Genomic DNA, 12,181 nt, shown 5'->3' on the forward strand with positions numbered 1-12,181 from the left:
GCCTCTGACTTCTGTAGGCCTCTACTCTCAACTTAATGCAGTTATTTCCTCTACAGTTCCTACATTTCAGTCTTGATTACTTAGTGAGTGTTGAAAGATGCAGGAAAAAGCAAAGCTGAAGGGCAAACTCTGAGTTTTTTCTTTAGTTATAATTTTTGCTCAGGGTACAGGTATTTATTGGATGAAAAATGTTGTTTGCAAAATTTAAAAATACACTTCAGAGCATGAAGAGCCCTGAAGATCCCTGACATCTATAGCTTCTGGGGGCCTAATGGCCCACAGATCCATAGATTAATGCAGTTATTTACTCCACAGTTATTACAGTATCATCTTGTGCATTTGGGGTGTGTTGAAAATATGCAGGAAAAAGTGAAGCTGACAAAGACTGAATTTCTTTCTTTTGTCATGATTTTTGTTCAAGCCATCATTGGATCAAAAATTGGAAGAAAACTATAAAATGTACTTATGAGCATGTAGAACACCTATAATGTTTGGGGGACCAGTGACCCCCAGACCTTCAGCTTAATGCAATTATTTCTTCCACAGTTATTACAATGTAGTCTTAATCAATTAAGGTGCTTTGAAAGGATGCAGGAGAAATTAATGTTGAAAGAGTAAAATTAATTTCTTTCCTTAATTATGTTTTTTGTTCAGCTTGTCTTTGAATGAAAAAAAAAGACCTTAAAACGCACCATAGAGTATGAAGACACCCCGTGCATATAGCTTGTCAGACCCCAGACCCCTAGCGTGATGCAGTTATTTCCTCTACATCTATCACAGTGTCATCTTGGGCACAATAGGTGTGTAGAAAGTATGCAAGAAAAATGTAAAGTTGTAGAGTAAAACTGAATTTCTTTCCTTAATCATGAGTTTTCTTCAGGCCATTATTGGATGGAAAGGTTGTTTTAAAAAAAAGCATAAATGCACATCTCAGCATCTGGATCCCCCTATGGATTCTGAAGGTCTAGTTTAACGTATTTTTCTAACACAGTTATCGCAGTGCAATCTTGAATGAACAAATGTAGGAAAAAATGAAGAGCAAGGCAAACTGTGAGAATGTGAAGCAAAAGTTAATAAAGATGATGTATGCAGAGCAGAGTGAGGGGCACCATGGTGGTACCCCTTGATGGTTGTGTGGGAGGGGACTGGGGGATCATGGATTACACTTTGGAACCCTTCGCATACAACACCATTTCACATAAGGCTGGCCTGGGGTAGGGGGTAAGGATGGGAGGATTGTTTCTTATGGACCCACAAAAATGTCCCCAGATTGAGCTCCACCATTGCTAGGGCTGGCCCTAGATAGATAGATAGATAGATAGATAGATAGATAGATAGATAGATAGATAGATAGATAGATAAAACAAACACATAATCTGTCTCTCTAGCTCTATAATGATATATATATATATATATATATATATATATATATATATATATATATATATATATTGAATATAAATGCATTTAGTCATTTCTTGATTTATTGCCTGCTTTCCTGAGTGATTGACTGACTGACTTTGCTGCATCTGTGCATCTGTGTTACTTTATTTGTTAAAATCTGCTGCAGACTACAGAGTACATGCCTACCCACTGCAGGTTGTCTCCCCCCTGTGTTACATTATCAGAATGCAGGACCACATGAATTTTTCCCCCTGTAATACACTCTCAAAATGCAGGACCACATGACTTGGAATCGGAAAGTTCGTGTACAGCTGCCCAGCATACAGGAAATGCAAACATAAATTTATTAAACTTAATAAATAAATAAATATAATTCCAAGAAAGACACTAAATTAAAACTACACATTTTATGACCAGAAAGCCAAATTAAAACAGCATAATTGTTGCAAAAATTAATTATACAAAAACACCTTTGTACATTATCTGTAACTCCACCAAGAGGGAGAAGATGCATTCCTACCTGCAATATATTATATTTATAATATTCGTTGCACACGTGGTTGCAAAACTATCTAGTAAACATAATGTTTATTAAACATATTTTATATTTCCTGTATATGCCACTTATGTAAGTGCATTGCAGAGCATGTTTACTGTTATGCAGCAAGTATTTATGACTACTTGGGTGATATGTAAATCCCAAATGTGAACACTATTTTCCCAGTCAATATTCATAGGACTACATTTTACCAGCATGATAAAGCCTATCATAATGGTATTTGATACTGGTAATGTAACCGCTTGTACTATTCAGGAGTGGCATGTCAGTGTATTGTTACAGTTCTACAGCTCATCACATTTCTAGTATTACTAGGCATTTAATATTGCTAGTATCACTGATGCCAGGAAACATATTGGCCTGTAAATATACCCAACAGCTAGTTTCCCTGGTTTCTAGTTAGATCCTATGATTACCACCCCTGTAATCACAGGTTCCATGATCGATAACAGAAAACAAAAACTTCTTTTTTATGCCACTGAAAGATGGAGAAGAGAAGAGAAATACATTATTTAAACCAAATGCAAGACCAGTAAACTGAACAGAAACTTTGTTAGAAACATATTCTCAGAAACAGTAGGAGATTTTAATAGGGGTGATTTGGGCAACCACCCAGGGCCCAAACCTCCATTAGGGTCATGGCCAGCCACAAAGTAAACTACATTGGTTACCTACCTAAAATGAAATACTTCTGCTTACAAGGATTTTCTTATGTTTCTGCTGCATAAACCTGTGATTTTGTCCTTTCAGTTATTACACAATGCTTGTAACAACAGGAAAGATGGGGTACAGACTGGTAAACTGAGAGTTTTGTGCTGTGACTCACTTCTCATATGATTACCCCTGTCTTAAACAACAGCTACTGTACCACCGCTGAATTTATGCATTAATTGATCTCCCTATCTTTCTACCTTCATTCATGAGCAAGAGTCTAAAATATTAAACTCTTCCATTGCCAGTAACTTCTCCTTCTCTCACCTTCATAGGGCTCAACCCTTGCAGAACAAATCCTGACAATGTCTCTGGAATGTCACTCATTTTTTGTCATGTCAGTTACCTTCTCATGCAGAGTATACATATCTCTCATTTCTCCTTTTGTCACATCATCTGCTTCTTGTTCCTTCTCTGATCCCACAATCAAACTTTGATCTTCTCTTTCCTTCTAGGGATTACTTGCGTGATGACATTTGGCTATTGTCCCACCTTCTCCATTTGGTGCAATCCTTTTCCATCTTCCACCCTCCTGCACTCTGTGCTCTTTCTGTTTGATGAAAGTCACAATCACAATATGAATAAAGCTGTGGGTCTTAGCTTCTGACTTTACCACAGTGTATTAGCTGTGCCATATTAGCACAAGACTGGCTACCAACACAGTTGTCTTTTTTCATCTCAGTCTTGCTTTTAGCAACCAGGGCCTTACAGTGCAAATAAAAGTGCTGAGATCAAAGCAACTTTCAGGGCTCAGGTCCATTAATATTACTTGCAGTCTGCTTACTGGTTTAGAACCCCAAATGGATTACTGAGACCTAATCACTTCAATGTGCCTGAGCCCATTATAGTTGTAGTTTGCTAACTTGTTTGAAATATATAACTGCATTGTAAATACTTTACTGTGTACAGATCCACTTATGCTACACTTTGATTCTGTTTTGAATGGAAATTCAACAGAATGATTAAGACAAAGTACATGTTATTGTCCATAGGTCTGCATTCCATATTCACAGTTTATATCCTGAAGGTGAGCTCAGAGGGTACATTAAGGTGGAAGCATTACTCCTCTTACTTGAAGTTAATGTTTTGCAGAGTGCCACAAAAAACATAGCTGATGCCTGAGCACATTACTGATTGTATAACCTTTATTTAGCTTTTAATTTCGGGTCTACTTTATTCCTGTGAAAGCTGAATCAGTTGAATACAATTTGCACATACCATAACGAGCGAAGCACGAGTACGTTGAATGCACTAAACTGCAAAAGTGGAAATATCGAATTTGCATAGTTGACCCATCTGTGGAATAGCTCCTTAAGGTAAGTGTGCGATAGTTACGGACCTTAGGGTTAGGGTGCGGGTTAATGTAAGTGCATAGATTGGTAATGTATGAAAGGTTTAGTGTAGGGTTTTGTTAAGTGTATGTGTGTGGAATATTTAGTTTGTTTGGGTATAGCTCAGTAGGGTAAGTGTGCGGTAGTTACGGACTTTAGGGTTAGAGAGGGGTTAGGGATATTGCATAGATAGTTGTGTATGTAGGGTTTAGTGTAGGGTTAGAAGTAGGGTTTTGGTGCTTTACTTTAGGGTTAGAAGTAGGGTTTTGGTTAGTGTGTGTATGTGTTGTTTTTTACTGTGTTTTGGTAGGTAGTATGTTGCGGGCGTTGGGGTTGGCCAACTATGAGAGATCGAGATTTGGAATTTCACGGTTTAGTGCGTTCGACGTATTTGCTTTTCGCTCGTTATGGTTCACGCAAATTGTATTTGATCAATTCAGCTTTCACGGGAATAAAGTAGACCCTTTAATTTTTTCTCTTGAGAAGTATTGTGTTCTTTAGTTTTTTTTTTTTTCAGTAAACCATCAAGACACTTTTTTGAAAACTCTATTTGAACTGTTTTGACATCTGCTTGTTTAGTAGTGCCTCTACTCTTTAGTATGAATTTATATTGTTTTGAGAATTTTTTTAGCTTTGTTACAATAAATGGAAATAAATAATGAAGCTGAAACCAAAACAATGGGTAGATCTTACAAAATAATAATAAATAATTAAAATAGACTGGGCCATGAACTGAATTCACCAGTGCTGAAGACAAAATCTCTGGATCTACTTCCCCTGACAGCTTTCTCTTTTGTCAGTCACTCAACAAACTGTTTGTATATATTTTCTTATTATTAACAGGCTAAGGGAAGGCTTTTGTCTCTAGAAATAAGGCTTTCTCATGCTGCAGTATAAACAAGACACTCATGTGGCATTAAATAACTTTAGGCACATTTCTACAGCTACATTCTCTTTCCAAGGCTCTAGAAAAGGCTGCCCATGAAGAGCTGATGAATTATGTCTGCAAATTATAAACTTGTTACTTTCAGCATGGATTAAAAGGTAATATATAACAGACCCTGCCCTTCTTTCCATGGTGAGGATTAAATGAGAGCTATATGTTCTGAAACATTTTTGAAGTTGTTTGAGGCCTTTGACACTATTATTTCAAGTTTACTCACACATAGCATAACTGATAAAAGGGTGTGACACTTCAAGCATTCAATGATTTAATAATTTCTTACAAAATACAAATATCCTAAAAGGGAAGCACTAGCCCTTTGTCATTGCTCAGGTTAGGGGGGTCCCAAGCATCTGTCCAACATGGGACCATTATTATTTATTATGTTTATGTACCATATATGAAACAATTGTGCATTATCTGACCACCAGTGTGCAAGTAAGCCATCACATCTATCAAAAAGTCTCTCTCAGCAGTGTATAGCATGCTGTTTTTGCAGTCCCAGAAAACTAACTCAGATGCTCTAGTCTCACCATGAATCTCCCTAAAGTAATGTACTTCTGTAGCAAATAATACAGTTTTTTGTGTCATCACACCATTACAATGCTTTATTGATCATCGACAGCTGATGCCTTTGTGACCCGCTTGAAGTACCTGAAGGCAATCAATGACAGCTGCTTGTAGTATGACTTGAAACAAATGAAACAGCTAGGGGAAGAAAACAAACTACAGACAACTGGTACAGTTGCAGATAATATCTTAAATATATATAACCTTGACTTACCTAGCAAACACTCTCCTTTTACCAGTGTTGTGCAGTGGCAGAGTGTTTTATATAAACCAAGTATTCTGTATTGAGCAGAAAACCAGAACAAGTTTACTACAAAACAGCTAATTAAGTTGGTTAAGCAATTTATAATTTTTGTCAGTGTTCTTAGCATGATCTGTGAGAAGGAGTGATGCTGCACGTACACTAAAAGTTTGGGAAGTGACTTGTATTTAAATTCCTGTATCTCAAAGTGTGCCAGCTCCTAACCACTGCATCAGGAAGTTTGTCTGTACTAGGTAAGCCATCAAATCAAATATTTCCTTGGTGAAAGCATGCTCAGCATAGCTGTGTGACCTTTATGGAAATTACTGTCAGAGCTAGTAAGATGGTCAAAAAAGAATTCAAAGTTCAAAACCTTTTAATGTCTTGGGCTACTGAATACTGAATATGCAACTCCAGTGCTGGTATAACAGAACTGTCATATAATTTCACAGTACAGAAAAATATTTCTTGACTGGCTGAATTATATCTAACTTATTTTTTACCAGTTATCCTTAGCCCTAACGTCCTCCATCTCCTTAATGTTTTAATCTAAGTAGTGGGTAGTAGGCTGCTTTAACAAAGTAAATCCTGTTTTCAGTGTCTTTTTCCTACTAACTGCTTACCATCTTCATAATGTCTTCATTTTAGGCAATCTTTGAACTATTTTTGCTGCATTTTCCATTCACATGACCTTTATGGTCCTTTTATATAAATGTTACTTTGACCTGCAGCTCATTTTCCTTGAACCATGATTCATATTGCTTGCCTTTAAATGTGACACTTTCAGGCTGTATACTTTTATATTTGTCTCTGCACTGAATTTCATATTGTTTTGAAATTATTCATAAGAGGATCCTAGTAAAATGGACATTTTCTGTCAACAAATCATTCATGGCTTGGCTGTAGCTTGATTTTTTTTCTCATTGGCATTTCCTCTGAAATTGCATTAATGTTGTTCGTGTAGTTGTAAAATCTGACTTCCCTTTGCAATTTCCTGTACTTGTGAATACATATTGCACTCTGGTTTAGCATCAAAGTCAGGCTTATGTAAGTATTAGACTTTATACATGTAACTTCATCATTGTCTAGTAAATGTATGAGATATTGTAACACTCATTGTGTATGTAGTCATTTGGCACATATTAGATTGCATTTAGACTCCTTTTTTGGTATCAGAATGTACTTCAGCTAGTCTTTTCCATTTATATTTTTATCTAAGATTGTAACTTTGCAGCACAGTTGAGCTCTGCTTCTCAAGGGTCTGCTAAAACGAATATCAAACAGCAAAACATCTCAGTAAGCAAAAAGCATAAATAAATACATTTCATGTAGATTTCAGCTATCACAAGTACAGTGTGTGTGACATATATCAGCCAAAAATTTTTCATTAATATAGTATGGGGTAACTTGGAGGCTGAGTCTAGTAAATTTGCTTTTATATAAATCTTGGTTTCATTTTTTTTCCTCCATCTTAAAATAAGGCTAGAAGAGTGTAATATAGTTTTATGTTTTTCTACATGTTCCTGTTTTTTTTTCCAAGTTATTAAACCCTCATGCCAGCTCCTATTGTAACTTCAGAACCATATAAACAGCACGCTGTTTAAATATATCAGCTTAAAACCTACAGGATGGGCTACACAAATGTCAGTGATATTTGACTCTGTATAGAAAAGCTAAGATAATGCTGGGATGGATTCAAAAATTCTTGGGTATGGAATAACATTCTTTGCCAAACAGTTACCCCTCATCCAATTTCAAAGCCAAGGATCTGCCAATCCTCATTCAACATATGTTACTGGGGACTGACAGAGTCTTACACCTGATTTCAAAAGGGGAATAGGGAATGCATCACCAAAATATTTTGAAGCTGCACATTGGTGATGTCACTGTACAGCTCTGAACCAAAAGAGCAGCAGATTGAAATCAGTGTGCTGTTTTGGTGAAGCGACAGCTCCACCTGTAAGGTACATAGTGGGAAAACAGCTTCACATGTAAGGTACATGGTGGGAAGGCAGATTGCCTGTAATTGTATGTTCAACATTCAGGTGAAGCTTTTCCATTGTTGTCTCCTCTTACACTCAGTCACTATCTTACACTCAGTCACTATCTTCCTTCATAGAGCAGACCCTGCGGTCACTACATCTGACCTCAATACTGCAGAAGCTCTCCTACAAGGCCCTACTCCTCCAAGTTTATGAGAATTTTGTCATTCTATAATGTAAGTTAAATACATGCCTGCTCTGTAAATGAAAGACTCTGTAAAATAGTTTGTGGACTCTAAGGAGCTCTTACTAAGTTGGCCACTATCCCCTTTTTCTTGACCAGTAGACTGTACTGCATATGCCAGTTACTTAGTCTCAGGAAATTACAAAAAACATGTTTTAATTTGCATCTTTGTTAATTGCTTTGTGATGTGATGTCTTTCGGCTTTTCCCAGTTAGGGTCACCACAACGGAACGCCGGTCTGCTTATGACTGGCAGTAGATTTTTACAGTGCCGAGGTGCCAGCCCGACACCCAACCTTCAATGAAGGCACACCCATTCACACATGAACCTACCTGCATGTCTTTAAGCATCACTTGACCATGGGGAGGACATGCTGATTCCATACAGAAGGCGCTCCAGCCGAGAATTGAGCCGGAGAACCTCTTGCTGTGAGGCAACAACACTAACCGCTGCACCACCGTGGCCTCTTTGTTAATTGCTTTGTACTGGCTATAAACTGATTGTTAGAAAAAAAGGTAAAACTCCACACCATCAAATACTTTAATAAAAAACAAAGCTTTCGGATAAAAAGTATCCTTCTTCAGTGTCTTACATACAAACTTCATTTTTAAATACAATTTAATTACATCACATGACACAGTCAACCTACCAGAAAACATCAATTAAAATCAACAATTAGTCTTCTTAAAAGGATAGTCATCCATAAAAAGTGTACATATAAATACATGTGAAGAAGTATAAATGGCTAGATATTATAGCCCTGCTATGGGTCTACTTCGTTCTTACTTTTTGTTGTTTAGCTTTTAAGATTGGTTTTAGTGTAACCTGTTTATTGAGACCTGGATACTTGTCCGCCTCTAGGCGGACAATCCATTCATACTCCTTTGTATCCACATTGTTAATTATATCACCACGTCTCACATTTGAATATATAATGTGCATAACCCTTAAACTAAACTGATGTGTATCATCATTTTCTTCAATATGTTGAACCAAGGAGTTGGTAAGTATTTTCCTACGTATATCTGACCTATGTTCTATTATCCTGTCTCTTAGTCTTCTCATTGACTTTCCAACTTAGAAACATATACATTTATTACAGGTAGCAAGATATGTAATAGATGATGTGTTGCATGTAGCAGTACAGTAGAAGGTATGCCTCCTAACACTAATAGGATGTACAAACTCCGTTGATGATTAATACTAGAGCAACATGAGCAGTTGTGACAAGGAAAAGTTCCCTTTAACATGGGGACAGATCTATTACTTAAAGAAATATCCTTACAGCATAAAAGCTTCTTTAGGTTATCACAATTGCAATAAGTGAATAGGGGTTTCTCTGGGAGCCATTTCTCATGGCCAGGTATGGCCTTCAAAATGTCCCAATTACTTTTAATAACATGCTCTATTGATTCACTGGCTCTACTGAAAGACATCAAATATCTTAGGGGTTGTGATAAGGCCAAATTTTCACACCACAACTAACATCCCCTTGGGTGGAGAAATAAAGTTTAGCCCTCAAATCCCTTTGCTGTATTGCACTATTTTTAGCCATTTCTAATTCACTTATATTATAACCCCTTTCCAAGAGGTTGATCATCATTTCTTGCATCTGCATTTCACAAACATCCATTTTGGCATTTAACCTGCTAGCCTGCAGATATTGGCTCTTAACAACACCTTTAAAGGTTCTTTTTGCATGCATACTGTTTTTATGCAAGTACTTATTAAGTTATACCTCCTTTTTTATATTATACAAGTTTCTAGTCCAGAATTTGTTATTTGTAACTCCACATATAGAAAATTCAAAGAGACATCAGAAAAGGTCATTTCAAATTTTAAAAACTCAACACTATTATTTAAATAGCTAAAAAATTCTGCAAATCTACATCATTCCCATGCCAAGCCAAAAAATTATCGCCCACAAAGCATTTGTAAAACAGGATATTTGAAGCATATAAGTTAGTCTCACCATATACATTTATCTGTTCCCATTTGCTCAAAGTTAAATTAGCATAGGTGTTGGCTACTGCTGTACCCATGGCTGTTCCTGATATCTGATGGTATACCTGTTTATTAAAGGTAAACACATTGTTTTCCAACACCAGTTCTAAGAGCTCACAAAGAGTCTCAATACGTCTGGCAGAGAAACAGCCATATTCCTGTAAGATTTCTCTTATACAGTCAATTCCATAACTATTAGGAATGACCATAAAGAGGGATTTGATATCCAAGGTTACCAAAATGAAACAGCCATGGGTATTATTATCGTACCAACCATGCAACTGAGTCAAAAAATCCCCTTGTCCTTAATATAGCTGGGTACATGCTTCAAAAAACCTTTTAACACATCTTGTAGGTAGACAGATAAAGGCTCCATTATCCATTGCCTCCCTGAGAATATTGGTCTCATTGGAAGTTTCAGCAAGGACTTATGTATTTTAGGGAGACCATTTAATACAGGAATGGTTGGGCATGGTACACTTAAGAAGTGGAAGGTGTCAATATCTATATCATCCATTATTTGCAAATCATAAATAGACATATTTATTTTACTTATCATATTGCCTATTTCCTTATTACCAATTAATTTAAAGGTTTGTATATCTGATAGTAATTCATCCATAGTTTGCAAATAATCACATACATCCATTAGTACAATGGCACCTCCCTTATTTGCTTCTTTTGTAATTATTTTATCATTATTTTGCAGACTTCAATGCCTCAAATTCCTCAGCAGTTAAATTATATAATTTTTTAAACCTTCCTTTACTATAAGAATCATGAGTTTGCTTTTTGAATTCTACTCTTTTTGGATAGCCAAATTGCATTATTTGTTTTTAGTCTCTTCTTCCTAGAAAGAAGAGACTAAAAACAAGTAATACAATTTGGCTATCCAAAAAGAGTAGAACGGTAATACAGGATACAGAAAAATCATGGAAAAGATAGCAAAATATAAAACACCTCAATATCTTGAAAATGTTAAAATGCTTTGCAATCATACTAAACTGCAAATAAATGAAGACAAAAACTATACTATAATAGCTTTCAGAACAATACTCAGCACAACCCTAAAAAATTTTGGACATCCATTAAAGAAATCTTACATCCTGGCCAATAATTCAACCCAAACCACTCTCCCGATAACTCACCATTCGAAACTACAATACAGTTCAACTCCTATTTTATAGATTGTATAGCATCTATAGCCAATGATTCCTCAACATTTAATCCCAACCCTGCCCAACAGCCACATATCACCAAATTCACTTTCACCTTCAAACCTCTGCCCACTTCTTATATAAAACTACTCTTAAACAAACTTAAACCATGCCCTTCTTAAGCTGATGACCTCCCAAGTGAGTACCTAAAAATAGCAGCCAATAGCATAGCATACTCTGTTTTTAACAGAAAAAAATGGTAAAACTAGCCATTTGGAAGGTTTGGAAGGTAATGGAGACATATATTTCGGTAAAGACATTAATTCCATTCATGTGGAAGGATCAGAACAACAGCAGAAGTCACCTAACAGCAAAAAAGGTACTGTCAATAATATTTTTTCGAATGTGAGATCCCAAACTAATGGGACTGGCTTATTATTGAGGTCGGGGACCAAAAATAATTCTTGCAGTTCCCCATGGCCAGTACGAGGAGTAAATGGCAAGTTTGGTGTTCCCCTTAATAAAAATTACAATTTTCAAGAACAGTATGCTGGGCCAGGAGAAACCAATGAGGGCAAAAAAGATGAACCTTGTAATTATAACTCTTTAAAAGACATGATTTTTGGTTTTGAAAAAAAAACGCTGTATAAACTAAAAACCTTACAAATGGAAATTGTATATTTTAATGAATGTATTTGACTAAAAGTGGTCCCACAAAGGCTAAGGGTTTTTAAATTTCCATTTGGATTGTATTATGACACTTCCATGGTCAGTTAAATTTCCATTTGGATTGTATTATGACACTTCAATGGTCATTGATTTTGTCACTTTATTTTATAAATGGGGGGGCTTGAACTGATTAATAAGGTTATTTTTTTTCAAGAACAAATGAATGTGAAACTCCAAAAAGAGTTAGTGGAGTTAAATGTTTGTATCTTGGATGATTTATTGTTTAATAAATATGAAGAGCTTTATGAGAAGGTTATTGGTAGGGTAGAGAAAAAATGTAATATTCAATTTCAAAAGAAGAAAAGG

This window comes from Protopterus annectens, chromosome 2.part1, assembly GCF_019279795.1.
Source record: "Protopterus annectens isolate FY-2018-M chromosome 2.part1, PAN1.0, whole genome shotgun sequence".
Lineage (NCBI taxonomy): Eukaryota > Metazoa > Chordata > Ceratodontiformes > Protopteridae > Protopterus > Protopterus annectens.